Source organism: Octopus sinensis, linkage group LG3, assembly GCF_006345805.1.
Source record: "Octopus sinensis linkage group LG3, ASM634580v1, whole genome shotgun sequence".
NCBI lineage: Eukaryota > Metazoa > Mollusca > Cephalopoda > Octopoda > Octopodidae > Octopus > Octopus sinensis.
This window is the reverse complement of record NC_042999.1, coordinates 91,881,157-91,893,656: the sequence shown is the minus strand read 5'-3', so window position 1 is coordinate 91,893,656 and position 12,500 is coordinate 91,881,157. Positions and strand designations below refer to the sequence as shown.

At 36.7% G+C, this 12,500-nt stretch overlaps 1 protein-coding gene across 1 annotated transcript in view; it reads right to left on the bottom strand.

Moving 5' to 3' along the window:
- LOC115209816 (FMRFamide neuropeptides-like) overlaps positions 1-402 on the bottom strand; it is a 58,436-nt gene extending 58,034 nt beyond the window's left edge. The window contains exon 1 of the mRNA XM_029778371.2: positions 58-402. The gene's annotated coding sequence lies outside the window, so the exon portion shown is untranslated. The remainder of the gene's footprint in view (positions 1-57) is intronic.
- Between the last annotated feature and the right edge of the window lie 12,098 nt (positions 403-12,500).

Below are 12,500 nucleotides of genomic sequence, written 5' to 3'. Positions count from 1 at the left end.
ATGAGCGGGAAAAATTAAAAAGAATAAACAAGCATTTCAAAAAAAAAGGATGTTTACCTTCTGTTGGAGTTCCAGGCACTGAAGTTGTTGATCTTTGATACAGCTTTATATATAAACACTTTGGGTGTGTAAATAAATAAATATTTAAATAAATAAATGGACAAACAAATAAATAAGTAAATTTATATAATCTATATACCTATATATATATATATATATGTATAGTTGTCGCTATTGTTTCTCTATCTACATATATCGTTTCTGTATAAATATATATATATATATATGTTGTGTGTATAAGAAAGTATAATTGTCTCTCTCTCTCTTTTTCTGTTATATTTCGCTGTATTATGTTTTCTCTTCTCAATGTTTCTTCCCATGTATCGTTGTCTGTTTTAAACTTTAATATCTCTTTAACGTTGTAAATATAGTAGCCTCCCGTTCACTCTCCCTCTCTCCCGCCCTCTATTCGGCTTCATGTATCTCTCCCCCTTTCTCGCTCTTCCTCTTTCTCCCACTATTTCTTGCTCCCTCCGTCTACCTGCTTCTCTCACTATCTTTTCCTTTTCCTACACACTTTCTTCGGTTACTACTTTGCCACCATATATTTATATATATATATATATATATGTATTTAGTTTTTTTTTCCTGTAACTAGTTCTATTGTTGTTGTTGCTGTTGCTGTTGTTGTTTTTGTTGTTGTTACGGTAATAGATACGCAATGTGATATTAATTGTTAATTTTGTTTGTTAGGTTTTCGTGATTTTTTGTTTTGTTTTCTTGTTATTGATCTTGGTCATGATGCTTGTGAAATAAACTAATTGCTGAAACTTTAAGAAAGATAATAAATGAACACTAAATTACACTTAAATGATGTATCTAGCGTAGGAATATGCGTGTGCGTGTGTGTGTATGTGTGTGTGTGTCTGTGTGTGCGTGTATGTTTGTGTGTGGGTTGTTTTAAGGGTGTTTATGCATGAATATATATATATATATATATATATATATATTCTGTTCCGGGATGGATGAATATTATTTTGACAGTCAGCAATAACACTGAAGATACATAGCGACATGAAATAATAATATAATAACAATAATAATAATAATAATAATGATAATAATAATAATAATAATAATATATTATATATATATGCATGTATTATGTATATGTTTATGTATGTATATATATATATATATATATATATGTACATAAATATGTATGCTGTAATATATATAGATATATTATATATGAATATATATGTATATTACATATATAATACATATATATTTGATTATATTATATATATATATGACAATATATACTTACTTATATATATAAACGTTGTCTGTGTGTGCGTGTATATGAGCGTGTATATCTATCTGTATACCTATCTATCTATCTATCCATCTGTCTATCTATCTATTTATACTATCTATCTATTTCTCTATCTATCTATCTATCTATCTATCTATCTATCTATCTATCTATAGATCTATCTATATATATATCTATCTATCTATCTATCTATCTATCTATCTATCTATCTATCTATCTATCTATTATCTATCTATCTATCTATCTATCTGCTGTCTATCTGTCTGTCTGTCGTCTATCTATCTATCTATCTATCTATCTATCTATCTATCTATCTATATATATATATATATCTGTCTATCTATCTATCTATCTATCTATCTATCATCTATCTATCTATCTATCTATCTATCTATCTATCTATCTATCTATTTATCTATCTATCTGTCTGTCTATCTGTCTGTCTGTCTGTCTATCTATCTATCTATCTATCTATCTATCTATCTATCTATCTATCTATCTATCTATCTATCTATCTATCTATCTATTTATCTATCTATCTGTCTGTCTATCTGTCTATCTATCTATCTATCTATCTATCTATCTATCTATCTCTATCTATCTATCTATCTCTATATATATACACACATATATGTGTATGCCTTTATTTATGTGTGCGCGCGTTTGTGTGTGCGCGCGTTTGTGTGTGCGCGCTTATGTGTGTTTACAGCGTAATGAATACAACTAGCTCCTCCCAAATCTTGCAGTCGCCGGGGGCATGTGGTTGTTGCCTGATTGTCAATGGTTGGCACCCACACTATATGGGGTTTGGCAATCCGGAAACTATCGTTGTCCGTGGACTACGCGTGTAGGGAATTCACAGGCATTCATATTACATTCACGCACACACATACACAATGAACAATCCATATTAGTGAATATATTCTAAGTAAATGAGTAGGATGTTGATGAAACTGATAATTACGATGAGTGTGCTGTGATGAAAATTCTGGTGGTGGATGAGGGTGGCTTATCAATTATATATATATTTGTTTTTCTTTTTTTTTTTTGGTAAACCTCTAATGATGACAATGATGATGTTGGTGATGACGAAGAAGGGGAAGAGAAGGATATTGAAGGTGATGACGATGATGATGACGATAAATGACGATGATTAGGTCGTGTTGATAAGTATTAAAATAACATCATCATTATCACCAACAACATCAATATATCAACAACAACAGCAACAATAATAGTTCTAAAAATAAGTTCAAATGTTGGCACAAGACCAGTAAGCTTGTGGGAGGGCGTAAGTCGAGTACATCGACCCCTCTGCTCAACTGGTATGTATTTTCTCGACCCCGAAAGGTTAAAAGGCAAAGTCTTCTGCAGTATTTGAACACAGAACGTAAAGTCGGAAGAAATATCACTTAGCGTTTTATCCGGTGCTGTAGCTATTCTGCCAGCTCACCGCTTTAACAATCCTTTCTATTATAGGCAGGAGGCCTCAAATTTGGGGAAAGGGATCAAGTCGATTACATCGACCCCAGTGGGTAATTGGTATTTATTTAATCGACCCCCGAAAGGATGAAGGGCAAAGTCAACCTCAGCAGAATTTGAACTCAGAGCGTAACAGCAGACGAATTACCTATTTCTTTACTACCCACAAGGGGCTAAACACAGAGAGGACAAACAAGGACAGACAAACGGATAAAGTCGATTATATCGACCCCAGTGCGTAACTGGTACTTATTTAATCGACCCCGAAAGGATGAAAGGCAAAGTCGACCTCGGCGGAATTTGAACTCAGAACGTGGCGGCAGACGAAATACTGCTAAGCCTTTCGCCCGGCGTGCTAACGTTTCTGCCCGCTCGCCGGCTTTAATAATAATAATAATAATAACAACAACAACAACAACAATAATAATAATAATAATAATAATAATAATAATAATAATAACAAGGGTTTCAAATTTTGGACATGGGCAGCAATTTAGGGGGTAGTGGTAAATTTTATCGACCCCGATAGTATAAAAGGCATTTGAACTCAAAACGCAATGTTGGAAGAAATGTCATTAACCAATTTTTTCCGGCGCGGTACCCTTCTGCCAGGTTACCGAAGATGATGACGAGGAAGAGGGGTGGAAGAAGGCGGGAAGAGGAAGAGAAGGAGAGGAATAAGTAGTAGTAGTAGTAGTAGTAGTAGTAGTAGTAGTAGTAGTAGTAGTAGTTTAAGGATCACAAGGGCTCAAGGAAAAGGACGGAAACGAATAACAAGAACTATATAATACAAAACATACTTCTTTTTTTATATATATAGCGGAAATATTACAATGGACTTTTTGAGGAAAACCCCACCAAACCTGGATCGTCCTGACAACGAGAGGGCAGGAGCCCTCTCTAATCTGTTTTCCTTCCTTTCTCCCATATGCACATGCTCCGAGCGGATTTTACGTTAACGGGTACCGTCATAGATCGGAATCCACTGCTCAAAGAATTTCCCAAGATGTAGTGGTAACACTTACTTCTTGACCCCTCACCATCTTTTCCGGGATCAAATTTGGGAGGCTGGTCTTAGTCGATATCATAAATGTCAATCGAGAAAGGAAGAAAGACAAAGCTGAGCTCCACAGGATTCTGATTTAGGTATAAGGATAGCAGTTTGAAGAGAAGGGGATATTCAATTCTGTCAACTTTCATTACTGAACTGGTACCTTATTTTATCGACCCCAGGGTAAGGGGAATGAAAAGCAAAGTCGGGATTTAAACGCAGAATGTAAAGAATCGGATGAAATACTTCCTGGAATATTTTTCTATTAATCCAGAACTCTTAATTTTTTTAATTTAGAAGGACAGTAATATTTTTAGGGTTTTTTTAAAATCGATTATATCAATTCATATGTATGATTGGTGCTTATTTTATTTAACCCAAAACAATAAATGCAAAAGGTGGCTTCAGAACTTAGAACGTGAAGGGACGGAACAAACACCGTAAGGGATATTTGGAATAGCTTAAGAATTCTGCCAATCTACCTTCTCTCTTTATTCTCATAATAATAATAGTTTCTACAAAAGGCATAAGGCCTCAAATTTGCGGGAGGGAGATAGTCGAATACATCGACCCCAGTACTTATCGGCCCCGAAAGGGATGAAAGGCAAAATCGACTTCGGGGGGCTTTGAACTCAGAACGAATACTTTGGCACAAAACCAGTAATATTTTTAGAGTGGTGGTGGTAAGGGGGAAAGTCGATTAACTCGGAGTTTGAAATCTGAACGTAATGAGTGGGAAGAAATACCGAGAAGCATTATGTCTGACATGCTAATGATTTTATATTCCTACATACTTTCTAATAATAATAATCATTTCTACTATAGACACAACGCCAGACATTTTGAGGGAGGGGCCTACTAGATTACATCAACGCCAGTGCCCAATTGATGCTTATTTTATCGACACCAAAAGAATATAAGGCAAAAACAAACTGGTATGAATTTGAACTCAGAATGTAAAACAGGAGGAAATGCCACTAAGCATCTACGTCCGACGTGCTAAACGGTTCAGCCAGCTCGCTGCCTTTAATTTATAATTTTGGTGCAATGCCAACAGTTTTGAGGGAATAGGGAATAGTCGATATCTACTTCAGTGCTTGAGTGGCGCTTATCTTCAAAAGGTTACAACAACAACGGCGGCTGCAGCAATAATAGCAACAACTCTCCCAAGCACCCCTTAGCCCCGCCACTCATCCACCCACCCACGTATCACAGCCACAGTACCATCACTAGTACAGCAGCAATAACAACTGTAGCAACATCACGACCACCACTGCCGCCGTCTGGCAACCGTTTGTATCAGCGGTCAACGAGGGTTGTTACAAAGCGGCTTGCAATAACAAGAATCACAAATGAAAAAAAAATATGCGACAACCAACTGCATGAAATAAAGAATATTACTAGGTTCTGAAATTGAAAGGGGAAATAGTTTTGCTGGGATATTTCCAGTGGAACTGGTAGAGAGAAAAAAAGATGCATGGAAAGAACCCGAAACATAAACATGAAAACACAGTAAGTCGAGTTGCTCATACATGAACAAGTAGAAAGATACCTGATGTTTGTGTGGGAACAAACAACAACCACGGAAAAATAACTTGGCGCGTTGGATGTCAAATCTGCCACGGAAACGGAAGGCAAAGAAGCACTTCATCGTCCTTATTAAAAAAAAAAAAAAGAGAATTTTGCACTCAGAATAAATTACAACAGCGAACAGATGTGCGTGGTCGAGCTACCTCCAGAATTAGTATTGTGGCGTTTTTGCCTTCAGTAGATGAAACAAAATTAAGGATTACTTGAAAGGGAAAAATAAAACTAATCGAGGAAGAGGATTATGGCTCTTGGTCTAAGTTAAGCAGGACATGAAAGAAGCTGATCAGGCAGTCCCTCTGCTGCTAGCATACTTTTTATGGCAGGTTCAGCATGCCCTGGCTTCTGATACGCAAAACAAGTACAATAGTAGCATCACCACCAGAGATTTCTAGACAGTGCATGATACTGGGTGCCTGGCAACTAGAACGTTGTCTGACGTTCAATACGCTCCATCAGTTGGGCAAAGCTGTTGTTGGATATTATACTCTAACAACTTATAATGAATTAACTCGACTCCATTATATAATAATTATATAATAATAATAATAATTATATAATAATTTCGAACAAGCCAATCAAACTGGAAAGAGAGGAAAATGAAAACATTTTAGGTAGACTATATGTGTGGAAGAAAATGAACTGGCAATCCTATTGCGGGTTCTTTTCGATTAGGACTGCTATGGATAATTTCCTTGGTTTAGCAGTACTACCGAGGTGTGTTTCAGATTTGAGACATATTCTACATGCACTGAAGTTCTACCATATGGTTCTGTCCGAGGTGCGCGCGAAGTGACGAAATAGTTCTCTTCGCCATAGTTCCGGTGTCAGAGCATTGCTAACTTGTAGCACTGTCACATGTGAGACAGATCTGGCTCTCTTATAAATCCATCGTGATGATACCCTCACCATAATCCTTTAAGCAGGCTTGGAAGGTAATTCTCCTCTGCCTTGTGACTATAGCGAAAGAGATTGTGTGATGGGTGAGGGTGAATTTCCTGTTTTTGAGAACCGTCATAGTCTTCTTAAGTTTCAGTCTAGAAAGAATTTGCGATTGACAAGGGAGGTACTAGCTCGACTGAATCTATTGAAAGGTAGATTAAAGAGATGAGATAATATAAGGGTAAATGAGAGCACCCTCAGTATAAGCCCTTAAGTCGGAGATGGCGATTGAAGAAAGGACCTGCCTTTAACGTTCAGGGAAATTTGCGATGGTGGTGTTTCTCAATTAGTTCCACTATACAGAAATTGCATCATAATCATATTTATAATGTTACACACCACTGATTTTCTTAACATTCCATTCTATGTAAACAGATGTCTTCGAAAGGAATTAGACTTTCTCCTTTTCACAATACCGGATGAACCAACAGCTGGGACAAAGGCAGATATAGCAGTGTTGATGTGATACACCTAGACTGAAGCAGTCAGAAAGACCGTGGTGGTGCTCCAGCATGACCACGGCCGCATGGGTGAAACGAGTAAAAGAGTAAGAGTGTATATATATATAATATATATATATATATATATATATATATATATATATATATATGTATATTGTATATATATGTATGTATATGTGTATGTATATATATATTTATATATATATATGTGTGTGTGTGTATTTATGTATATATATATATACGTACACAGTAACATATATATGATTATATATAAATACATACATACATACATACATACATATATATATATATAATTATATATATATATAATATATATATATATATATGCATGCGTGTAGACGAAACGAGAAAGCAAAGCAAGACGAAATTTTTTTCATTAATTATTGCGTCGTTTTAGAAAAGTATCATTTATAAAAAAATAATTGATTTAATAGCTGATTGCAATAGCAAATCTTCAGATATTGCGCAACTCGTAGGATAAGCCTGTAGGTTCTATACTGGATTGTATTTATATCATTAGTAATTATGCTCGTTGATACCATGACACAATACGCAGTCAGTTATAAATCTTCGATGTAACGAATGTGAGTTATGCAGACTCTGAAAATTTGATATTGTAATCCGCTAAGATAAGTTGTTTTTTTTTTATGTATAAGTAATATTTTCCCATTATCAATAAAACACACAGACGATGACATAATTAATCAATTTACGTCATAACTAATTAATTTACGAACAAACTGTCTGGTTTTTGTTTTGCTATTTCAAAGATTCAGATATGATTCTGGTTGTTGACTTTACCACAGTAGAAATTGAATGTTCATGAATGTGAACGATTTAGTCGATGGTTATTCACCAACCATCTAACCGATTGATGTGTGGAGCGTTATTTAAAAAAATCATCTGTATTTGAGCTCATAATGCAGAGGTAAAAAAAAAGTATAGCAAAACCCTGAGTCACATTCTTTACATTCAATAATAATAATTTCGAACAAGTCAATGATAACATCCCTCGTTTTTTTCTAGTAAGTTTAGCTTCTTCTTAACTCGCCATATCGTCTTTGAAATGAAAGCGATACATTAGGAAATATAATCCCACGTACACTTAGCTGAGAATAATGTGAGTATGGTCTCGGCTGGAACGTCTTTCAATTTAGATCTTAATGTTTCTATGATAAAATCCAAAACATTTAAGAGCCATATAAAAATTACGCTCGAACAAGCCAGCAGATAATAATAATCACTTATACATACATGCATAGGCGTAATATATACATATATAATATATAGGCGCATATATACACAAAACACATAAACATATATAATATCACACACTCTCACACGCACACACGCACACACACACACACACACACACACACACTGAGTAGTTTCTTATTTGTTTTGGGTGAAGTAAAATAGACGATTAACATTTTCTTGGAATCGTGTTTGTGTGTGTGTGCGTGTGTTTGCGTGTGTGTGTTTGTGCGTGATTATTCCAGTAGTGTGTGTGTGTTGGGGAGTAAGCATGTTTGTGTGCGTGCGTGGCGTTCGAAAGGCAGGAAGGGAGATTTTAAAAAAATACAAAATTCACATTACTTAATGCCAATTCCGTTTATCAGTTCTAAATATCTCACCTGAAATTATACAGGAAATTTTATATTTTAACACTATTTCGTTATTTACCATTATCAAAATATTTAGATGCAATAAATATATTTCCTGCAATTTGTGAGGGTAGGAGCTAGTCCAGATAGTCGAAGAGCCCCTTCTTGAATAATGAGAGTCAACACTGGACGAATAAAAGGCAAATTTGACCTGGATCGAGTTTACACTCAGAACTTAAAAACGCCAGAATATACACCACATGGCACTTTTCAAACTCTGTAACTAATCTGCCAATCTGCGACGTGTAATTATAGCGTTAATCTATTTATTTTCCTAGAATCTCATTCATCAATACGATTCTAAAATTCAAAGTCTGTTTACTTGTATGAGGGTTCTTTGTTTTTAAATTAACATGCGCAGTGCCAAAATATTTCAACCTATATAGAATTAGACATAAGCGACTGTGCGTGAAATTTATTTTAGAAAATGGTTCCTGAAACCACGAAAGAGAATAATTTCGTTTCTTATGATACCAACACCTTTTTAAACAAATTTCGTCATTTCTCACTAAGAAAACGAAAAAAAAAAACGCTGTAGCATTATGCACAACCTAACATGCATTCAACGCGTAGTTACTATGATGTCATCCATAACTGTGACACATTTGAGAGGAGAGGGGCTGAAAAGCTCCTGGCTTTGAGTAAAAGAAGATACAGGAGGATCAGTTAATTTTGGTCTTATTCAATATATCCCCCTCTCAGATTCGCACACTTATTGCAGCGTTCTTTCAGTTTTCTAAGCTCTGTAAAAGGACTCGGAAAGTTGGTCCTTCAACCAGGCTTTTTGCGATACTCTTAAAGCCAGGAGCTACTCAGCATCCACTCGTACAAATGAACATATTCATACCATCCCGCGCACACACACTCGCTCAAACACATACACAAAATATACTCTTACAGAATAACATGCGACACTTAGAGGGGATAAGTCGATATCATCAACCATCCTATTTAACTAATATATTTTATCGACCCTGCAATCATGGAAGACAAAGTTGGCCTAGGCGGTATTCGAGCGCGGAATATAAAGAATCGAAGGAAACGTTACAGACATTTTACACAATATTCTTCCCAAATCAGAACCCAAGGATAATTATTATTGAGCTAGCAGAATCATTCGTACAACGGGAAAATGCTTAGCGGCATTTCTCCCGTCTTCATGCTTTGAGTTCAAACCACCCCGAGGTCAACTTTGCCTTTCACCCTTTCGAGGTTGATAAAAGAAATACCAGTTCACCGCTGGGCTCTATAGGCAATTGTTTTTCCCCACCCCGTCTAAAAGCTCATGCGCTAGGCAAGCTTTTCACTCAACCCATGCTCGCAACTGTCATTTACATTTCAAGAGTTGCTGGAAGAAAAAATTTCTTCGCCCACCCTCCATTTTCTTTTGAAATGAAACCTGAAAGAGTTGACGAGAGCTTGGCTCAACAGAAAAATGTTCATCTTCACCCTTTCAATCTGGTGCACCACACAATCTCTTTCGCTGGGATCACTTGACTAATAAATATGCCCGCCATTTCCTGCCAAAGGAAAGCAAATGGGCGATCTTCACAATGGATTCAGTTGATAGCCAGAGGTGTCCTATGTGTGATTCGACAGGGCTGGGACACGGGACGAGTGCATACAAAACGGTTTCGTCACTCATCGTGCATCTCAACTGTTAACAATAAAGATCAAAATGAACTTCTCAGAAAATCCTAGAATATCCTGATGTACGATAAAAATTCTGTGTGCATACCAAAAATTTGGGAACTTTTTGCAGGAGAGATTGTTATTAATTTCAAAGAAGTACAAAACTCTTAACTCCTCCAAAATAAAATCTTCTGACTTCAATGCCCCTTTAGCGCTAAAGCCAATTCGTGAAGGCCCCATGGCTCTTCTCCAAAGTGAAAGTGTACAGGACCCTTATCACAGCTTCCTTCATCTTTTCAATATCTTCAAAAGAATGTCACAGAGAACAATTTCTGGGCTTCAGGGAGAGTGAGGGACAGTTTTGATGCCCACCTCTTTCAAGTACATGATTACTAGAATGAAATTATGGACTAGCGCATTATCCTGGAGCAGGTTCCGCCCACCTTAATGGAAAAGCTCAAGGCTTTTGCACCGAAATCCCTTCCTGAACTTCCTCAAAACCTCCATAAAGTACTCTTTGTTGACCTTCTGGCCAAAGGAATCTTAATAGATGTAAATGGTACTATTTCGGTCGAAAAAAATGAGTCATCAATAAGTTCTCGGTAGACTTTCTTTGTCTGGGCTTCTTAGGTCTGGAGTTGCCAGGATGCTCCCATTAGGTACCATGTCTCCTGGTCTCTGGATCATATCAGTAGATCCAGCTTTCGTCATAGATACAAGTACTCTTGTTTAGGTGGTAATAAGCTCAATCATTCTCCTACACTCACCAACGTATCTCTCCTTTTGTTCGACCCTGAGCTCCCTGGAATCAAACTTTGCACAAATTTTTCTCATGTGCAGATCCTCATTATGTATGATTGCCACACCAGCCCCAAACTGTATGTTCATTGTCTTTATAGACATACGACGTTCTTCATCCAGAAAATTACGAATTTACTCAACCAGCTCTGGTGTTCTTACGTCCCTCCCACACGTCTTCCTCGCACACCTCTCCCTCCCACAACTCTCCTTCCCACACATCTCCCTCGCACACCTCTCTCTTCCACACCTCTCACTGTCTTCCACCTCCTCTTTACCATCCTTGGACCTCTTGTGCTAACTAAAACATGTCCGGCTCGTACAAGTTGATCTATAAGCAGTCTGGAACACATCATAAGTATCTGTAATGGTTTTGTTGAGTTTAATATAAAATCTTATTGCATAGCGAGTTTCGAAATTGCTTTCAAGTCCTGACGGTATTCTGCACAGTAGTCAGGTGTGATAACCAGTGTTTAGTTGAGTGTATTCAAAATCTCCTTTAATCTGAAATTTAAAAAAGTGTTAGCAGGCCAGCATTTTACATGTATAGTAATGATATAGTAAAATTAGAATAATTTGGGCGAGTTATAACTCCCTCTCATAAAATAGTCTCAAAACTCATGGAATACACCTCGTAAATGCTATTTCTCAGCTCATGTTGCTAAAATAGAGCTGTGTAGTCGGAGTAGATCCGTTTAACTGCGGTGCCAATATCGCCACTGTCGCATAAAATTCTGAAAATTTTCTGGAAAGCAGTTACTCCTTTTCTGCTCACACTTTCTTCTTCAAGTAATCTGATGGGAACATAGCAAGGAAAATCTCTGTCTTTAATTGTGTCCCCCATCTAACGATAACTTTCATTACTACAACCATCAAGCAGAGAAAAGCCTATTGCCAAAGGCTGTTAACCGTCAGGTCCATCGTACATGTGAATACATCCGTTTATCATAAACACGGTTAATGCCCAGAAATTGAACGAATGAACGTGAAACATTGGTTTCGTCAAATTCCTTTTTCTCGGCAGACAACACCTGCTTTCCTATGTAACACTCTCAGGCCAATGACATTTGACAGTTGTTCCTTGTCTTAACCTTGGGGGAGACATAAGAAACAATGGATAATATTGACTTCGTTAATCCACTTGTATTTTTGCGAGTTAAACTGTGTACCGTTACGTGGTCATTCGAGCTACGAAACAGTAGTAAACTCTCTTTCAAACCATCCTTCCTGAAAAAGAAAAAGGTGCTTCTTCAAACCACCATTTTTATACTTAAAGAGTGACTTGAAGGGCATTTTAAGGGACCATCATCTCAAAAAGTGGGAAGGGACATATTAGATAATATAATCATAAACAATCCCTCTCTCAACATCAGGGATGGATATTGCCCAGAAGAACGTCTTTAATCATCTGCTTGCCCGATGAGGATCGACTAGGGCTATAAATAACAACAATAACTAGAACATATTTTAACCCCTTCTACCAAAGTCGAACGTAATCATCATCATCATCATCATCATCTTTA